The 14,553-nt window shown below is 34.9% G+C and overlaps 1 long non-coding RNA gene across 1 annotated transcript; it reads right to left on the bottom strand.

Moving 5' to 3' along the window:
* LOC121393188 lies at positions 1 to 13,791 on the bottom strand. The gene is made up of 3 exons (XR_005960821.1): positions 13,537 to 13,791; positions 8,506 to 8,594; positions 1 to 347 (listed from the first exon to the last, which is right to left on the bottom strand). It is a non-coding gene; the product is annotated as an uncharacterized LOC121393188 (long non-coding RNA).
* Positions 13,792 to 14,553: the final 762 nt, after the last annotated feature.

Raw genomic sequence — 14,553 nt, forward strand, 5'->3', positions numbered from 1 at the left:
TTCACATACTGTAAAAGGGGGGTAGAATTTTTTTTAAGGCTAGTTATAAAGTAGAATAGACATTAAGGTTGAATCATGAAATTTCGCTTTTACCTGGTAGGCTAGGCTCGGCTCGGCAGCTTTACAAAATAGAAAAAAACATTTTGCCTGTTGAAGAGTGACGCATAATAACAGAATTCCCCAGAATTTCCAAAGCATACAGCATCTCAGAATGGCTTGTTATGTATCCAGCTTGGCTTTTTTGATTTAGACCTCCGACGGTCAATCAAAAAAAGAATTCAATGGAATAAAGAGCCAGCAACAATGTAAAGGAATTCTCACAATTCTGGAAAAAAAAAGAGGATATCCTGCAACAAAAGAGCAGAGCTTTTAGCTGAACAGCCATCACAAGACAGAGAGGAGGAGATATCACAGCAATAAAATCCCAACATTCCTAGCGCTTCCAGCTTCCCAGCATGCAAGTGAATCACCACTGCATTAACCCTTGCTTTATTTTTAGTCTAGGCTTCACCAAATCAAAACAGCACGGGCACGTCTGATAAACAAAAATGGAAATTTTCCTTGCGTGAAGCCCTCGGCCTACAGTATTCATTCAGATTGTTCTAAACATGACGTTGAAAATTTCTATTTACAGCCTTGGAAAAATTCCAAAAATCAGTGTATAAAAAACCCCACATTTTTTTCAATAAAAGCTAAAATTAAACTGGACTTATACCTGCTTCCTATAGTTACACATACACAGAATTTGTGCATAATGTATTTATTGTGTATCAAATATATATATATATATATATATATATATATATATATATATATATATATATATATATATAGACAGACAGACAGAAACAGACATTCAGTTAAATGTGCAGGGAAACTTGTTGCACAAAAATAAATGGCAGCAAGTCAATAGCAAGTGCAGGAACAAAGGAATCCCTTAAATTTGGTAATAATGAAGTCACCTTGTTTTTGTGCATTGATTTAACCACCTATTTTACTGCCAATGACAAGCCAGCCCACTGGAAAAAACAGTTATGTTGCACTTTTGGATTTTGCTGCAGGGCACTATCATGATTATCATACAATTTTATTACATTTTAAAATAAATACATCCGTCTCCGCTTTACACTCATTTTCTTTTTTCTTGCAATAGTCCAAAGTCCATCTGTCTTTAAATTGCCTTTATTCTTAATACAGTGGAACATCCAACACCCATTTTTTTCTCATATGGTGTAGTGGCTTTTCTGAATTTATCTCTCACAGCTCATTCAGTAATATTCACCTTTCATATTTACCTTGTTACTCTTGAATCTATACTTGATACTCTTGAATCTATGCTCCATACAAAAATATCAATATATATCAATATATATATATATATAGAGAGAGAGAGGGAGATATACAGGTATGGCATCTGTTATCCCGAAACCTGTTATCCAGAAAACTCCAAAGTACAGAAAGGCCGTCTCCCATAAAATTCATTTTATCCAAATAATTCATATTTTAAAAAATGATTTATTTTTTCTCTGTAATAATAAAACAGTAGCTTGTACTTGATCCCAACTAAGATATAATTAAACCAACCTATTGGGTTTATTTAATATTTATGTGATTTCCTCTTAGACTTAAGTTATGAAGATCCAATTTACAGAAATATCCCTTATTCAGAAAAGCATTCTGGATAACAGGTCCCATACCTGTACTTTGACATACACAGTATATGTATAAATGATATATATTTTTTCTTGTTTGCATCACTTTAAAAAATGTAGTTTGAATTTTGGACAAATGATTTGCTGTATCAATTTTAAGGACAAATAAATTAATTTAAACATTATTCTGTACATTTACCTCAGATTAAAAGTATGACAGACATTAATGTCATCAAAATAATATTAGAAAATATTATATAATTCCACAAGCTTCAGAATTTCTTGAATTTTTATTTAGTTAGTTTTAACACGGGCCACTTGTAACATCTCTGCTCTCCTCATAAACATATAGTAAAAGAACGCCATCTCACATGCCATGTATTATCTCTTTAAAACATCCAGTTTTCATAATTTCCTCATCTAAGACTGATGCATAGTCAGTAATACATTTGGTGAAATTAATATATCCCTACAGTTATTTTGGCCTAATCCTGCCATATAAAGCAATGCCAATCCTACTACTAAAAACTGTGTAATCTTGTGTTTATTGGCCACTGAAACCAGTTGTTCACAACAACAACATAATGTTGTTAAATCATTTACAAAAAAAAACAATACTTGCACCTTGCACTCGTACTGACTACTGACCTTTAATAAAATCATGCAGGGGCGTAACTACAGAGGAAGCAGACCCTGCAGCTGCAGAGGGGCCCATGAGATCTAGGGGCCCCATGAGACCCTAATTCATATTCAGTTTTAATAAATACTGCTAAAACAGGTCAATCGCTAGACATTTTGGGGGGCTGAAAAATGATTTTCTATTTTCCAGTAATATCTAGTTATGCCACTGATATCCTGGTTATTTTTTGGAAATTGTTTGGCACAAAGTGGCATGATTTTGAAAAGTTCACTATTAATAGTTGTGAAACATTTGTGTATTAATTTATGGGCTAAAAATAAAAATTTAAACCACTTACGTTAGGCCTGATAGTCATCTACCATTGACCTTATTTATTACTACATCATGTACAGAAAAGTTTTTTTTTTTTATGATTCTGGCCACTAAGCCTTAATTGTCAAATTTCCATATACCCACAACAACAAAAAATATATATTGTCCAACAGCACCGATTATTTAAAAATGTTGACCCCTTGAAAATAGCAGCCCAGCGCATGGTATTAAGTGCAAACAACATACAGAGAAGAAGAAGAATTGTTGCAGCAGTAATTGTAGTTTTACTCAAATCCGAAAACCACCAGAAATGTATCCGCATGCCAACAACATAATTTCTACATATAAGATGTAAGAAAGCAATGACGGAATAGAAAATTAACCCCCCGAAAGCCAAAGTGACTTTGCAAAATCTGTAAGAATTTCAAGGGTTAAACTACTATAAACCCTCGTTTTGTCTAGTTCCTATACAAAGAAACTAGGCCAGAACCACATGTATAAAGGCCTCCACAATTCACAACTCATTATTATTATTTTTTTTGCATTTTGGGATTTTTTTTCTGAGCTGCCAAAATCTCCTAATAACCTAGAAATATCAATATAACTCACTAGTCATTATTAGAAGTTGCACATTCTATAAAGTATTTAAGTCCCCCCCAAACAAACATATATACACGGATATTTCTGATATGGCAGTGACACATTTTAACTTTTCCTCTGCTGCACACATGCCATATTGCTGTACAAGCACATGCATAAATCTCTCAAGCCACAATACAGTCCGATTCTCAAGCACTAGGAACGTAAGAAAAATTCTGGCACATTGCACTAATTACAGCACATGCAACAAACAACTCTAAAGGCAGCAAAACCAACAAAAATAATTTCTACAATTTTAGATCATATACAACACATACATATAGGGGGGAGAGGAAGAACGAAAATGTGAAAGAAATTGGCGATTGGGGCACCGCTCTCTAGATTTGCTGATAAGAATTCTTATTAATTTTGTTGCTACAAAAAAAATAAAAATTTGCTCACAACCATAATAAATTTGTGTTTTTTTTAAAGCCTGTCCTACAGGCCAGCACCCCCTTTATATCACTTTTTTCCAGACTGGCAATCGGAAGGCTGCTTTCTTGCTCTAGAATTTTTAGTCATATTTCTGAGTATAAAAATATCTTGATTCTATGCATTTTTTTAGAAGCAAAAATCAGAATTTAGAATTTTTTAAAATAAAATTAGCCGGCTTGTGTTAATGGAGATATTGTCATGGCACGGGGTTCCCTGCCTACCTGAAGACCCTGCCTGATTTGACATATAAATAATAAAAAAATACATTATTTTGTACCTAAACTTGCATGAAGACTATTGTATTACTTTCTTATTATGATTTATAAAATTTTAGATTTGAATGATCTGGGGGGATTTTTTTAAGCAACTTCCCACATGCCTTATTGCCCCCTATAAAAAAATAATTTAAACTCAGACAATTGTTACCATGCCTTGTTATATACAGTATATACTGCCTTTGACCTTTGTGGCATTTTTTACTCTTTAAATATATTTAAATGATTTTTGCAGCATATCTTCAATAGAAAGCCAGACTGCTCCCTCATCTTTCTATACCAGACTCTATGCACTCTCCTGCAATGTAGGATCAATTCGTTACCAGGTAAATACCAAACAAAATGTATTATAAAGGTGATTATTTTTATTAACTATTCTGCATATTAATGATAAGATGTGGTTTTACTTCTTGTTGCTTCCCTCACTGCTGGGAAGCAGTAATAATTATTCTTCCAGGGGTTTTAAGGGGTTAAATTAATATTACATTTCCTTCTCTATCACTGTAAGTATTAACCTTAACCCTTTAGGCCTGCCCTTTAAAATATTAACATCATCAACCATTTCGGTTTATTTTCTTCCATTCATTAAATGCTCAAACCATAGTTTTCAAAGCCGTACATTTTAAAAAAAAAAATATTTATTTTATTTTGTTTGGTCACTTACTTTTGGGGTCAATCAGATATATATATATATATATATATATATATATAAAGACTTTATTAGCTTTTTCATTAGCCCTCTGCTATGAAGCAAAGGAGGAAAAATCAGCAGGCCCCTACTGATAAGAGTTAAAAAAAATCCCTGAATTCTGAAGGGTTAAAGGTATTGCAAAACATATCAGTTTTATTATTGGGGGGCTTGTGTTTTCAGAAACAATGTGAATATATATGTATTTTATATAATCTGTATGTATACAGGTAAATGGGCAGGAGCCTACTCTGCACTGTTCTACAGAGAGTTAAATCTTAATGCTATGCTTTCCAAACTAATACACAATAAAACATTTGATACTGTAAATGTTTTCTACGAGATTAATTTTATGATGGGGTCTATTTGTTTCACCTACACATTTAAAATAGAGGTACATTATACCAGGTTGGTGGGAGGCTATAACTGGCAAAGATTGATCTGCCGAGCTTCTGTCAGAAATTATACAACATACCTAAAAAAATGTTTCATAAAAATAACTTTATCCTCCACTACATCTTAACAAAGAAATAATTGCAAAAATCCCCCACCAGAATGCAGTTGCAATACCACAACATTCATTGACAATTCTGGTGCTGGGTTTTTTTTTTTTTTTTTAAGCCTGTTGCCTCTCTCCCACCCCAAATGTTAACCCTTTCATTGACAATTTATTGCCCTGAATTTAAATTGAAGATTTACCACGGGATGAAAATTAAATTAGAATTTTCGACTTTCAAAATTCACGCATTCGAATTTTAATCCTTTTATTCGAATGTAAATTCGAATGTGAGATTTATCGTACCTCGACCATGGAAATAGTATTAATTCAAATATTCGCCACCTGAAACCTGCCGATTTTATGTACAAGTCAATGAACAGAGGTCCGTTGAGCCATTTGGAGATGTTAATAGCCTTCCTGACATTTGAGGGTTTTTTCGGGAGAAAAACTCAATTCATATGTTTCGTTTATGATTGGAATACGTTTAAAATTTTCGGGTCGGAACCATTCGATTGAAAATTAGACATTCTACATTTTTTCTTAAATAACCTCCCAATTGTTAGTTTATTCCAATTAAAAAAATTCATATGAATTCGAAATTCAACCTTTGATAAATGAGCCTCACAGAAAAACTGTGTTGCGTGTGTGTTTGTGTACGGCAATATTATTGGGGTCTAAAGGAAAATATAAGGATATAGAAATATCGCTTTTCACGGGCACAATATACAATAAGGCTAGGAATGGATTAAAAATTAAATTTTTTGGGGGTTAAAAGGGCATAGGGAATTAGTTCCCAGATAGAAATACAGATATGGGACCTGTTATCCAGAATGCTCGGGACCTGGGGTTGTCTGATTACGTCTCTTTCAGTAATTTTTATCTTCATAACTTAAGGCTACTAGAAAATCCTGTAAACATTAAATAAACCCAATAGGCTGGTGTTGCCTCCAATAAGGATCAATTATATCTTAGTTGGGATCAAGTACAAGCTACTGTTTTATTATTACAGAAAAAAGAAAATCATTTTTAAAAATTTGGATTATTTAATTATAATGGAGTCTATGGTAGACTCCTTTTTCTCTGTAATAATAAAACAGTAGCTTGTACTTGATCCCAACTAAGATATAATTAATCCTTATTGGAAGCAAAACCAGCCTATTGGGTTTATTTAATGTTTATATGATTTTCTAGTAGACTTAAGGTATGAAAATCCAAATTATGGAAATATCCATTATCAAGGAAAACCCCAGGTCCCAAGCATTCTGGATAACAGGTCCCATACCTGTACATACAGTATATTATACTGTTGGTATTACAGCTTTTGTTGTTATGTAAGAAAACACATTTTTGTGGCCAGGAATTTTTTTTTTATTTTAATAATTTTTTAAAGAATCTTTTTTTTTTAATTAAAAATTTTCTATGAATACAAAGAATCATAAAACTGTAGCATGCTGTAGCTAAATGTGCTTATTCAAATTGCAAATCTTAAGTTGTACATGTTGATGGGGCAGCGTTTCATGTGGCCTATAATTTTATGATACTAAATATCTTAAAAATTTATCGGGGAGGGTGTTTTTTTTAAAATAAAATCTAGCACAGTTTTATGGCCCACCCTTTGTCAATGACATATAAAGGGAGTTTTTCTTCCTTCGGCTTTATTTTGCCAATTTGTTGATGCTAATGGATCTGACAGAGAGAAAAACCCCAATGAGGCATATTAATAAAGGCGTGTCAAAAAATGGCGTTGGAAAACCCAATACATCACCACCTAAATGTCATGGATCAGTTTGTGATATGATGCATAGTTATATTGCTGGCTAATGGGTTTTGGTGCATGTATAAACTTTTGGTGTAAGTATTTGTTTGGAAAAACACAGATAAAAATGGCAGTTGTACGCCACATTTTTCACGGCAGAAATTTGTCTCCGTCTGTACTTGTCCCGTTGACCGCAATGGGTTACACCAGGTCTGTGGAGGTGTAAAATAACGGCATCATTGTCTGTGTCAGTCAGGTGTAAAAGAAAATGCACACCTTTAGAAACCCTGTGATTAGCTCCTTTCATGATCACCATACACGTCATTCACAAGATACGTAAATACTCCATTTATTTGATACCTTTTTTTTTGGGAGGGGGTTGGCGTAAACTATTTTACACAGTTTTATAAATATTCCCTGTAAGGTGAAACACTTGCTACAGGCTGGTCGGTTATAGCTCTAGAACTGCTCTCTTATTAAATGAACATACAGTATTATTATTATTATTATTAATAATAAAAAAATCACTGCAGGTATGGGGCCTGTTATCCAAAATGATGGGGACCTGGGATAACGAATCTTGCTGTAATTTGGATCTTCCTACCTTAAATCTACTAGAAAATAGAGATTCACGAAACTCCGAATCCTTCATGAAAGATCGGCCGAATACCAAACCGAATCCAAATCCTAATTTGCATATGAAAATTAGGGTCGGGGAAGGAAAAAGTGGGAAAAAATCTTTTTACTTCCTTGCAAAAAGCCATGTGATTTCCCTTCCCACCCTTAATTTGCATATGCAATTTCAGATTCGGTTCGGCTGGGCACAAGGATTCAACCAAATCCGAATCCTGCTGAAAAAGGCAGAGTCCCGAACCAAATCCTGGATTCGGTGCATCCCCACTAGAAAGTCATATAAACATTAAATAAACCCAATAGGCTGGTTTTGCTTCCAAAAAGGGTTAATTCTATCTTAGTTGGGATCAAGTACAAGCTACTGTTTTATTATTGCAGAGAAAAAGAAAAATCTTTTTCCGTAATTTGGACCTTTCTCAATGACGGATCCCATACCTGTACTATATTACAATTTGTTAGGTTTTTAGGTATGTGTCTATACACTGTAAGATCTGATTCTACTGTCTTCGTGAAATCTGTACCTAAGTATATGGAATATACTGTATATATGTATATTTTTCATTAAGAGGGTTCTATCTGTCTTAAAATCTCCATTTATAGCTGTCAGATATTATCCAGTTGATCTCTGCATGTTCTGCAGATGGGCATTGAATGATTCTAAGCATTCTGTCAGGGGATGCTGGGAATTATAGTTGTATAGCAGTCTATTGACATACCCCTGCCCTAAAGTATGTTTGGGGGTCATGTATGAATTGAGGTGAGCCAGGGTTTCCAATATAACGCTGAACAGGATTCTTCGGCAACAAAAAAAAAAAATGAGGCCCAAATTGCTACATGTCTGTGTTGACACTACAGGGTGCCAGACCAATTCATACACCCTAACTATAATTAATAATAATGGGATTAGTTGGAAAAGTTCAACTACTGGCGCACAAGCCCCACTGTGTACAACAGAAAGATATAACAGACAACTTACCACAGGGCGTAGACATCAGCTTCAAATGCTTTCTCTTAAATGCTTCTTTTTTTAATGGTATCCAAATAATATAGGAATTTTATGGTCTCCTTGGAAAAAGATAAAAAAATTAAATACAGGTATGGGACCTGTTATCCAGAATACTTGGGACCTGGGTTTTTCCTGATAATGGATCTTTCTGTAATTTGGATCTTCATGCCTTAAGACTACAAACAAATGATGTAAACAATAAATAAACCCAATAGGCTGTTTTTGCTTCCAATTGTATTTAGTTGGGATCCAGTACAAGCTACTGTTTTATTATTACAGAGAAAAAGGAAATCAATTTTAAATATTTGAATTATTTTATTACAATGGAGTCTATAGGAGACAGCCTTTCTGTAATTTGGAACATTCTGTATAACGGGTTTCCTGATAACGGATCCCATACCTATACCAATATAACTAAGTCTATCATCATGGATTTCTGGCAATAGCTCTCTCTGTTCAACCCCCTTTAATTCAATTATTTTAGACCAGTTGTAAGTTTCTTGGGGCAGGGGGTCACAAAGTACCACAAGGACCAACTCAATATCAAAAAAATATAGGATTAAAATGTCATTAGTCCCTTCTGTGAACATCTGTCGGATGTACAGTATTTGAGCTTGAGGTAGTTGAACATGGATATTTCAGCAATAGCATGAATTCTTTGGGGAAAATGCTTCGATATGTCGACTCAAATACTTCCCATCATTGTGCTCAGCCAGAATATGTGACTTTTACAGGTATGGGACCTGTTGTACAAAATGCTCGGGACCTGGGGTTTTCCGGATAACAGACCTTTCTGTAATTTGGATCTTCATACCTTAAGTCTACTAGAAAATCATGTAAACATCAAATAAACCCAATAGGCTGGTTTTGCTTCCAATAAGGATTAATTATATCTTAGCTGGGATCAAGTACAAGCAACTGTTTTATTGTTACAGAGAAAAGGGAAATTCATTTTAAAAAATTTGGATTATTTGCATTAAATGGAGTCTATGGGAGACATTCTGTAATTGGAGCTTTCTGGATAATGGGTTTAAGGATAACGATTCCAAACCTGTACTAGTTAAATTGAGGTATACCCTGTTTCTTTATCTCAATATAAATGAATACTGCTCGGGACTTGGGGTTTTTTGGATAAAGGATCTTTCTGTAATTTGGATCTTCATACCTCAAGTCTACTAGAAAATCATGTAAACATTAAATAAACCAATAGGCTGATTCTGCTTCCAATAAGGATTAATTCTATCTTAGTTGGGATCAAGTACAAGCTACTGTTTTATTATTACAGAGAAAAAGGGTAATAATATGTGGATAAAAAGGAGTCTATGGGAGATGGCCATTCCATAATTCAGAGCTTTCTGGATAACTTATTTCCGGATAATGGATCCCATGCCTGTGCTTTGCTCTGAAGTTGCTTAGCCTGCCTTACTTTTATTTGTTTCTCTGAGATGGAAACTTTTCTTGGCCTGAGGATCCGGGGTCTGGGGGATTTTAACGATTGTTCGCAGTTCTAGCGACATGGTCATCACAATATCGCAGAGCAGTAGCCCACCTGGAACAGCAAGATGAACCATCATTTATAGTAAGCACAGCATATAATTCATTAGAATGGCTGGAAATGTTGTGGTTGCATGTACATAGCATATGCTTATTATTGTATACAGATATGGGACCTGTTATCGAGAATCCTCGGGACCTGGGGTTTTCCAGATAACAGATCTTTCCGTAATTTGGATCTTCATACCTTAAGTCTACTAGAAAATCATTTAAACATTAAATAAAACCAATAGGCTGGTTTTGCTTCAAACAAGGATTAATTATCTAAATTGGCATCAAGTACAAGCTACTGTTTTAGTACTACAGATAAAATGGAGCGTATGGGAGACATCCATTCTGTAATTTGGAGCTTTCTAGATAATGGGTTTGCAGATAACAGATCTCATACCTGTACTAGTTAAATTGAGGGTATACCCTGTTTCTTTAACGCAATATAAATGAATACAGGTATGGGACCTGTTATCCAGAATGCTTGGGACCTAGCAGATCTTTCAGTAATTTGGATCTTCATACATAAAGTCTACTAGAAAATCATTTAAACACTGGATAAAACCAACAGGCTGGTTTTGCTTTCAATAAGGATTAATTCTATCTTAGTTGGGATCAAGTACAAGCTACTGTTTTATTATTACAGAGAAAGAGAAAATCATTTTTTAAAATCTGGATTATTTGGATAAAATGGAGTCTATGGGAGAAAGCCATTCCGTATTTCAGAGCTTTCTGAATAACGGATACCATAATGGCTGGATAACGAATCCCATACCCGTATTACATTTTTAATATAGGAAAGGCCTTTTTTTTATGTACATCTAAATGTACAATAATTATAGGTAATTTAGTTTAGGGGTATGAAGTAGTGTGCTGTGTGTTAATATACTATACTATAATAATATACTTATTTAGCAATCTGGCACCATGGAGCACCCATCAGATTTGTGGAGAGGCCACAAAGACCTGGGCCCAGGGCTGTGAAATTTTAGGAGCGGGGGTGGGATGTGCACACGGGAGGCTCTAGGACCCTGAGGCCTCGGGCGTCGGACAGGGAAATCTGGCCCTGTCTACTGTTATGATGTAACAATCAGGTTTGTTCACCTAATAACTAGTGATAAGTGGGAGTTGGAGCAAGTGTCAGTGATGTACTCTAGATACAAAGTTACTTCATTCACCAATGTAACAAATATAATAAAGTACCCCCTATTGTAAAATATAAGGATATTAATAGTCAACGAGGAGTTCCATATAAATGAATGCTTTTATACAGGTCATGGAACTCCAAGGTTACTTCTAATATCCTCATATTTTCCAAAAAGGGTTACAGGTAAAGTTATCCGGAAACCCGTTATCCATAAAGTTCAGAATTACAAAATGGATGTCTCTCATTATAGACTTCATTATAATCAAATAATCACAGTTTTGAAAATGTATTTCATTTTTCTCTGTAATAATAAAACAGTAGCTTGTACTTGATCCCAACTAAGATATAATTAATCCTTATTGGAAGCAAAACCAACCTATTGGGTTTATTTAATGTTCACAGGATTTCTAGTAGACTTAAGGTATGAAAATCCAAATTGCAGAAAGATCTGTTATCGGAAAACCCCAGGTCCCAAGCATTCTGGATAACAGGTCCCATACCTGTAATTTATTTATTATAATATACAAGTTTTAGTGAGTCATGTGACAAAAATGACATACAGTAATTAAAGGGGTGGTTCACCTTTCAGTTAACTTTTAGTATGTTATTACGGAATGGCCAATTTTTCAACTGGTCTTCATTATTTATTTTGTATAGTTTTTTTTTAATTTTTTCTTCTTTTGACTCTTTCCGGCTTTCAAATGGGAGTCACTGATCCCATCCAAAAAAACAAATGTTCTATAAGGCAACAAATGTATTGTTATTGCAACTTTTATTACTCGTCTTTATATTCAGTTCCTCTCCAAGTCATATTCCAGTGTCTTATTCAAATCAATGCATGGTTGCTAGGGTAGTTTGGGACTAGAAAACCCTAGTTTGCTGAAATTGCAAACGAGAGCTGCTGAATAAAAAGACAAATAACTCAACAACCACAAATAATTAAAAATGAAAACCAATTGCAAATTGTCTCAAAATATCACTCTCTACATCATACTAAAAGTTAACGCAAAGGTGAACAACCCCTTTATGCTGTGTTTATAACTGATGACATCACTAACAGCTGTTTATATAGTGAACAAAGTACCCCCTCTTGTAAAATATATAGTGAATAAAGTACCCCCTCTTGTAAAATATAAGGATATTATAAGTTACCGAGGAGTTTCATGACCATATAAAAACACGAGGCCGAAGGCCGAGTGTTTTTATACAGGTTATGGAACTCCGAGGTAACTTTTAATATCCTCATATATTGCAACTTGGGGTACTTTATTTATTATAATACACAAGTTTTAGTGAGTCATGTGACAGAAATGACATCAGAACTCACCGTTTATAACTGATGACATCAGAACTCACCGTTTATAAGAATATAATTTACAAGATATTCATGGCTTTTGTGTATTATAAGGATATTATAAGTTACAGAGAAATTTCATAACCATATAAAAACAACGAGGCAGAAGGCCGAGTGTTTTTATACAGGTCATGGAACACCGAGGTAACTTCTAATATCCTCATATTTTGCAACAGGGGGAACATTATTTATTATAATACACAAGTTTCAGCGAGTCATGTGACAGAAATTAAATCAGAACTCACCGTTTATAACTGATGACATCAGAACTCACCGTTTATAAGGTTATAATTTCCAAGATATTCATGGCTTTTGTGTATTGTAAGGATATAATTTATAGGATATTCATGGACATTGTGTAATATATATAGAGTATATTTTTATTTATATATATACATACACCATCACATTGACTAACTAGGCAGCTCCAGAGAGGAGACCCAGCACCAAGCAGATATAAGCCCCTACCCTGAATTTTTAATTCAGCAATGTTGCTGGGTTTGTTTAAGATATTTTCTTCAAATACAGGGATTGGATCCATTGTCTGGAAACCCGTTATCCAGTTCCAAATTATGGAAAGGCCATCTCCCATAGACTCCATTTTAACCAAATCTATAAAAAATTATATAAATTTTTCATTTTTTTCTGTAATAATAAAACAGTGGTTTGTACTTGATCCGAAATTGGAAGCAAAGCCAGTCTATTAGGTTTATTTAATGTTTACATGATTTTCTAGTAGACTTAAGGTATGAAGATCCAAATTACGTAAAGATCCGTTATCTGGAAAACCCCAGGCCCCTAGCATTCTGGATAACAGGTCCCATACCTGTACATGTAGAGATACAAAACATAGAGTCATGTTGTGCTGCTGTCCACGATGAACCAAAGTAATCAGTATAGTAGCTCTCGCTCATATATAACTGAGATGGGAAGGGTGGTTCCCATAATGCACACTCACTTGCTGAAGATCTTGCTGAAGAGATGTTTTACTGCAGCTGAAAAAAAAATTCAATGGATTGAAAGGCAGTCAATGGATTATTGATGAATGACATAGCCAATACTGCTTTCAACTTCACCGGGTGTAACAACAACAGCCCCGGGCAGATTTAAAAGATATCACGCTTTTTCAATTACACAGGGGCTCAAACAGCCCCCCCCCAAAGGCACAATAAATGGCATCTTACAGCAGCTACATATTACCAGTCCAGGCCTGAACCCAGAAGGGTGCCTTATTGGGGTGGTCATAAACAGTGTCGGACTGGCCCACCGGAAGACCAGGAAAAGTCCCGGTGGGCCCTGGTGTCAGTGGGCCCTCATGCTGCTAAACATTTGGCCTATTTCATGGTTATTCCCTATTTCTATGAGAAAAAGAGGCTAAATAGATGGAATAATTGATTACAGTATGTAAAGAAAAGAGACTAGGGGAATAGAGGTTGAGTGAGGAGAGGAAGAATAATAGTACAGAGAGTGGGCCCTGGGCTAAGGTTTTTTGATGGGCCCCTGGTCTAAGGTTTTTGGGTGGGCCCCTGGTGTCCCAGTCCGACAATGGTAATAAATACTGTGCAATTTAGGTATACTTACTACCACAAGTTGCAGTCCCAACACTATTAACAAAACGCCTTGCATCAATATACATTCCTCTATACTGGCTCCTTCATCTTTTTGCTACTGTACTGAATAAAGTGCAAATGATAGGGTGCATGGGACATAGGGGAACCCTGGAATATAAACCTGCTTTGTAGGGTTGTTATGTTCAGGTTTTGCTTTGCATTTTACACCTACCCCATTGCAACTGGCTTGCATCTGTCAATGAATTGCATTCTTATGTTTTTTTTCCCCATTGTGAGCATTATTACTATAAAAATATAAGATGGCCATTGATGCAATTTGCTCACACAGCATAATGCATAATATACTGCAACTTGCATACTTTTTGCCAGTGCGGGGACCCACATTTATGCTGGGATTATGGTTG

This window comes from Xenopus laevis, chromosome 4S, assembly GCF_017654675.1.
Source record: "Xenopus laevis strain J_2021 chromosome 4S, Xenopus_laevis_v10.1, whole genome shotgun sequence".
Taxonomy (NCBI): domain Eukaryota; kingdom Metazoa; phylum Chordata; class Amphibia; order Anura; family Pipidae; genus Xenopus; species Xenopus laevis.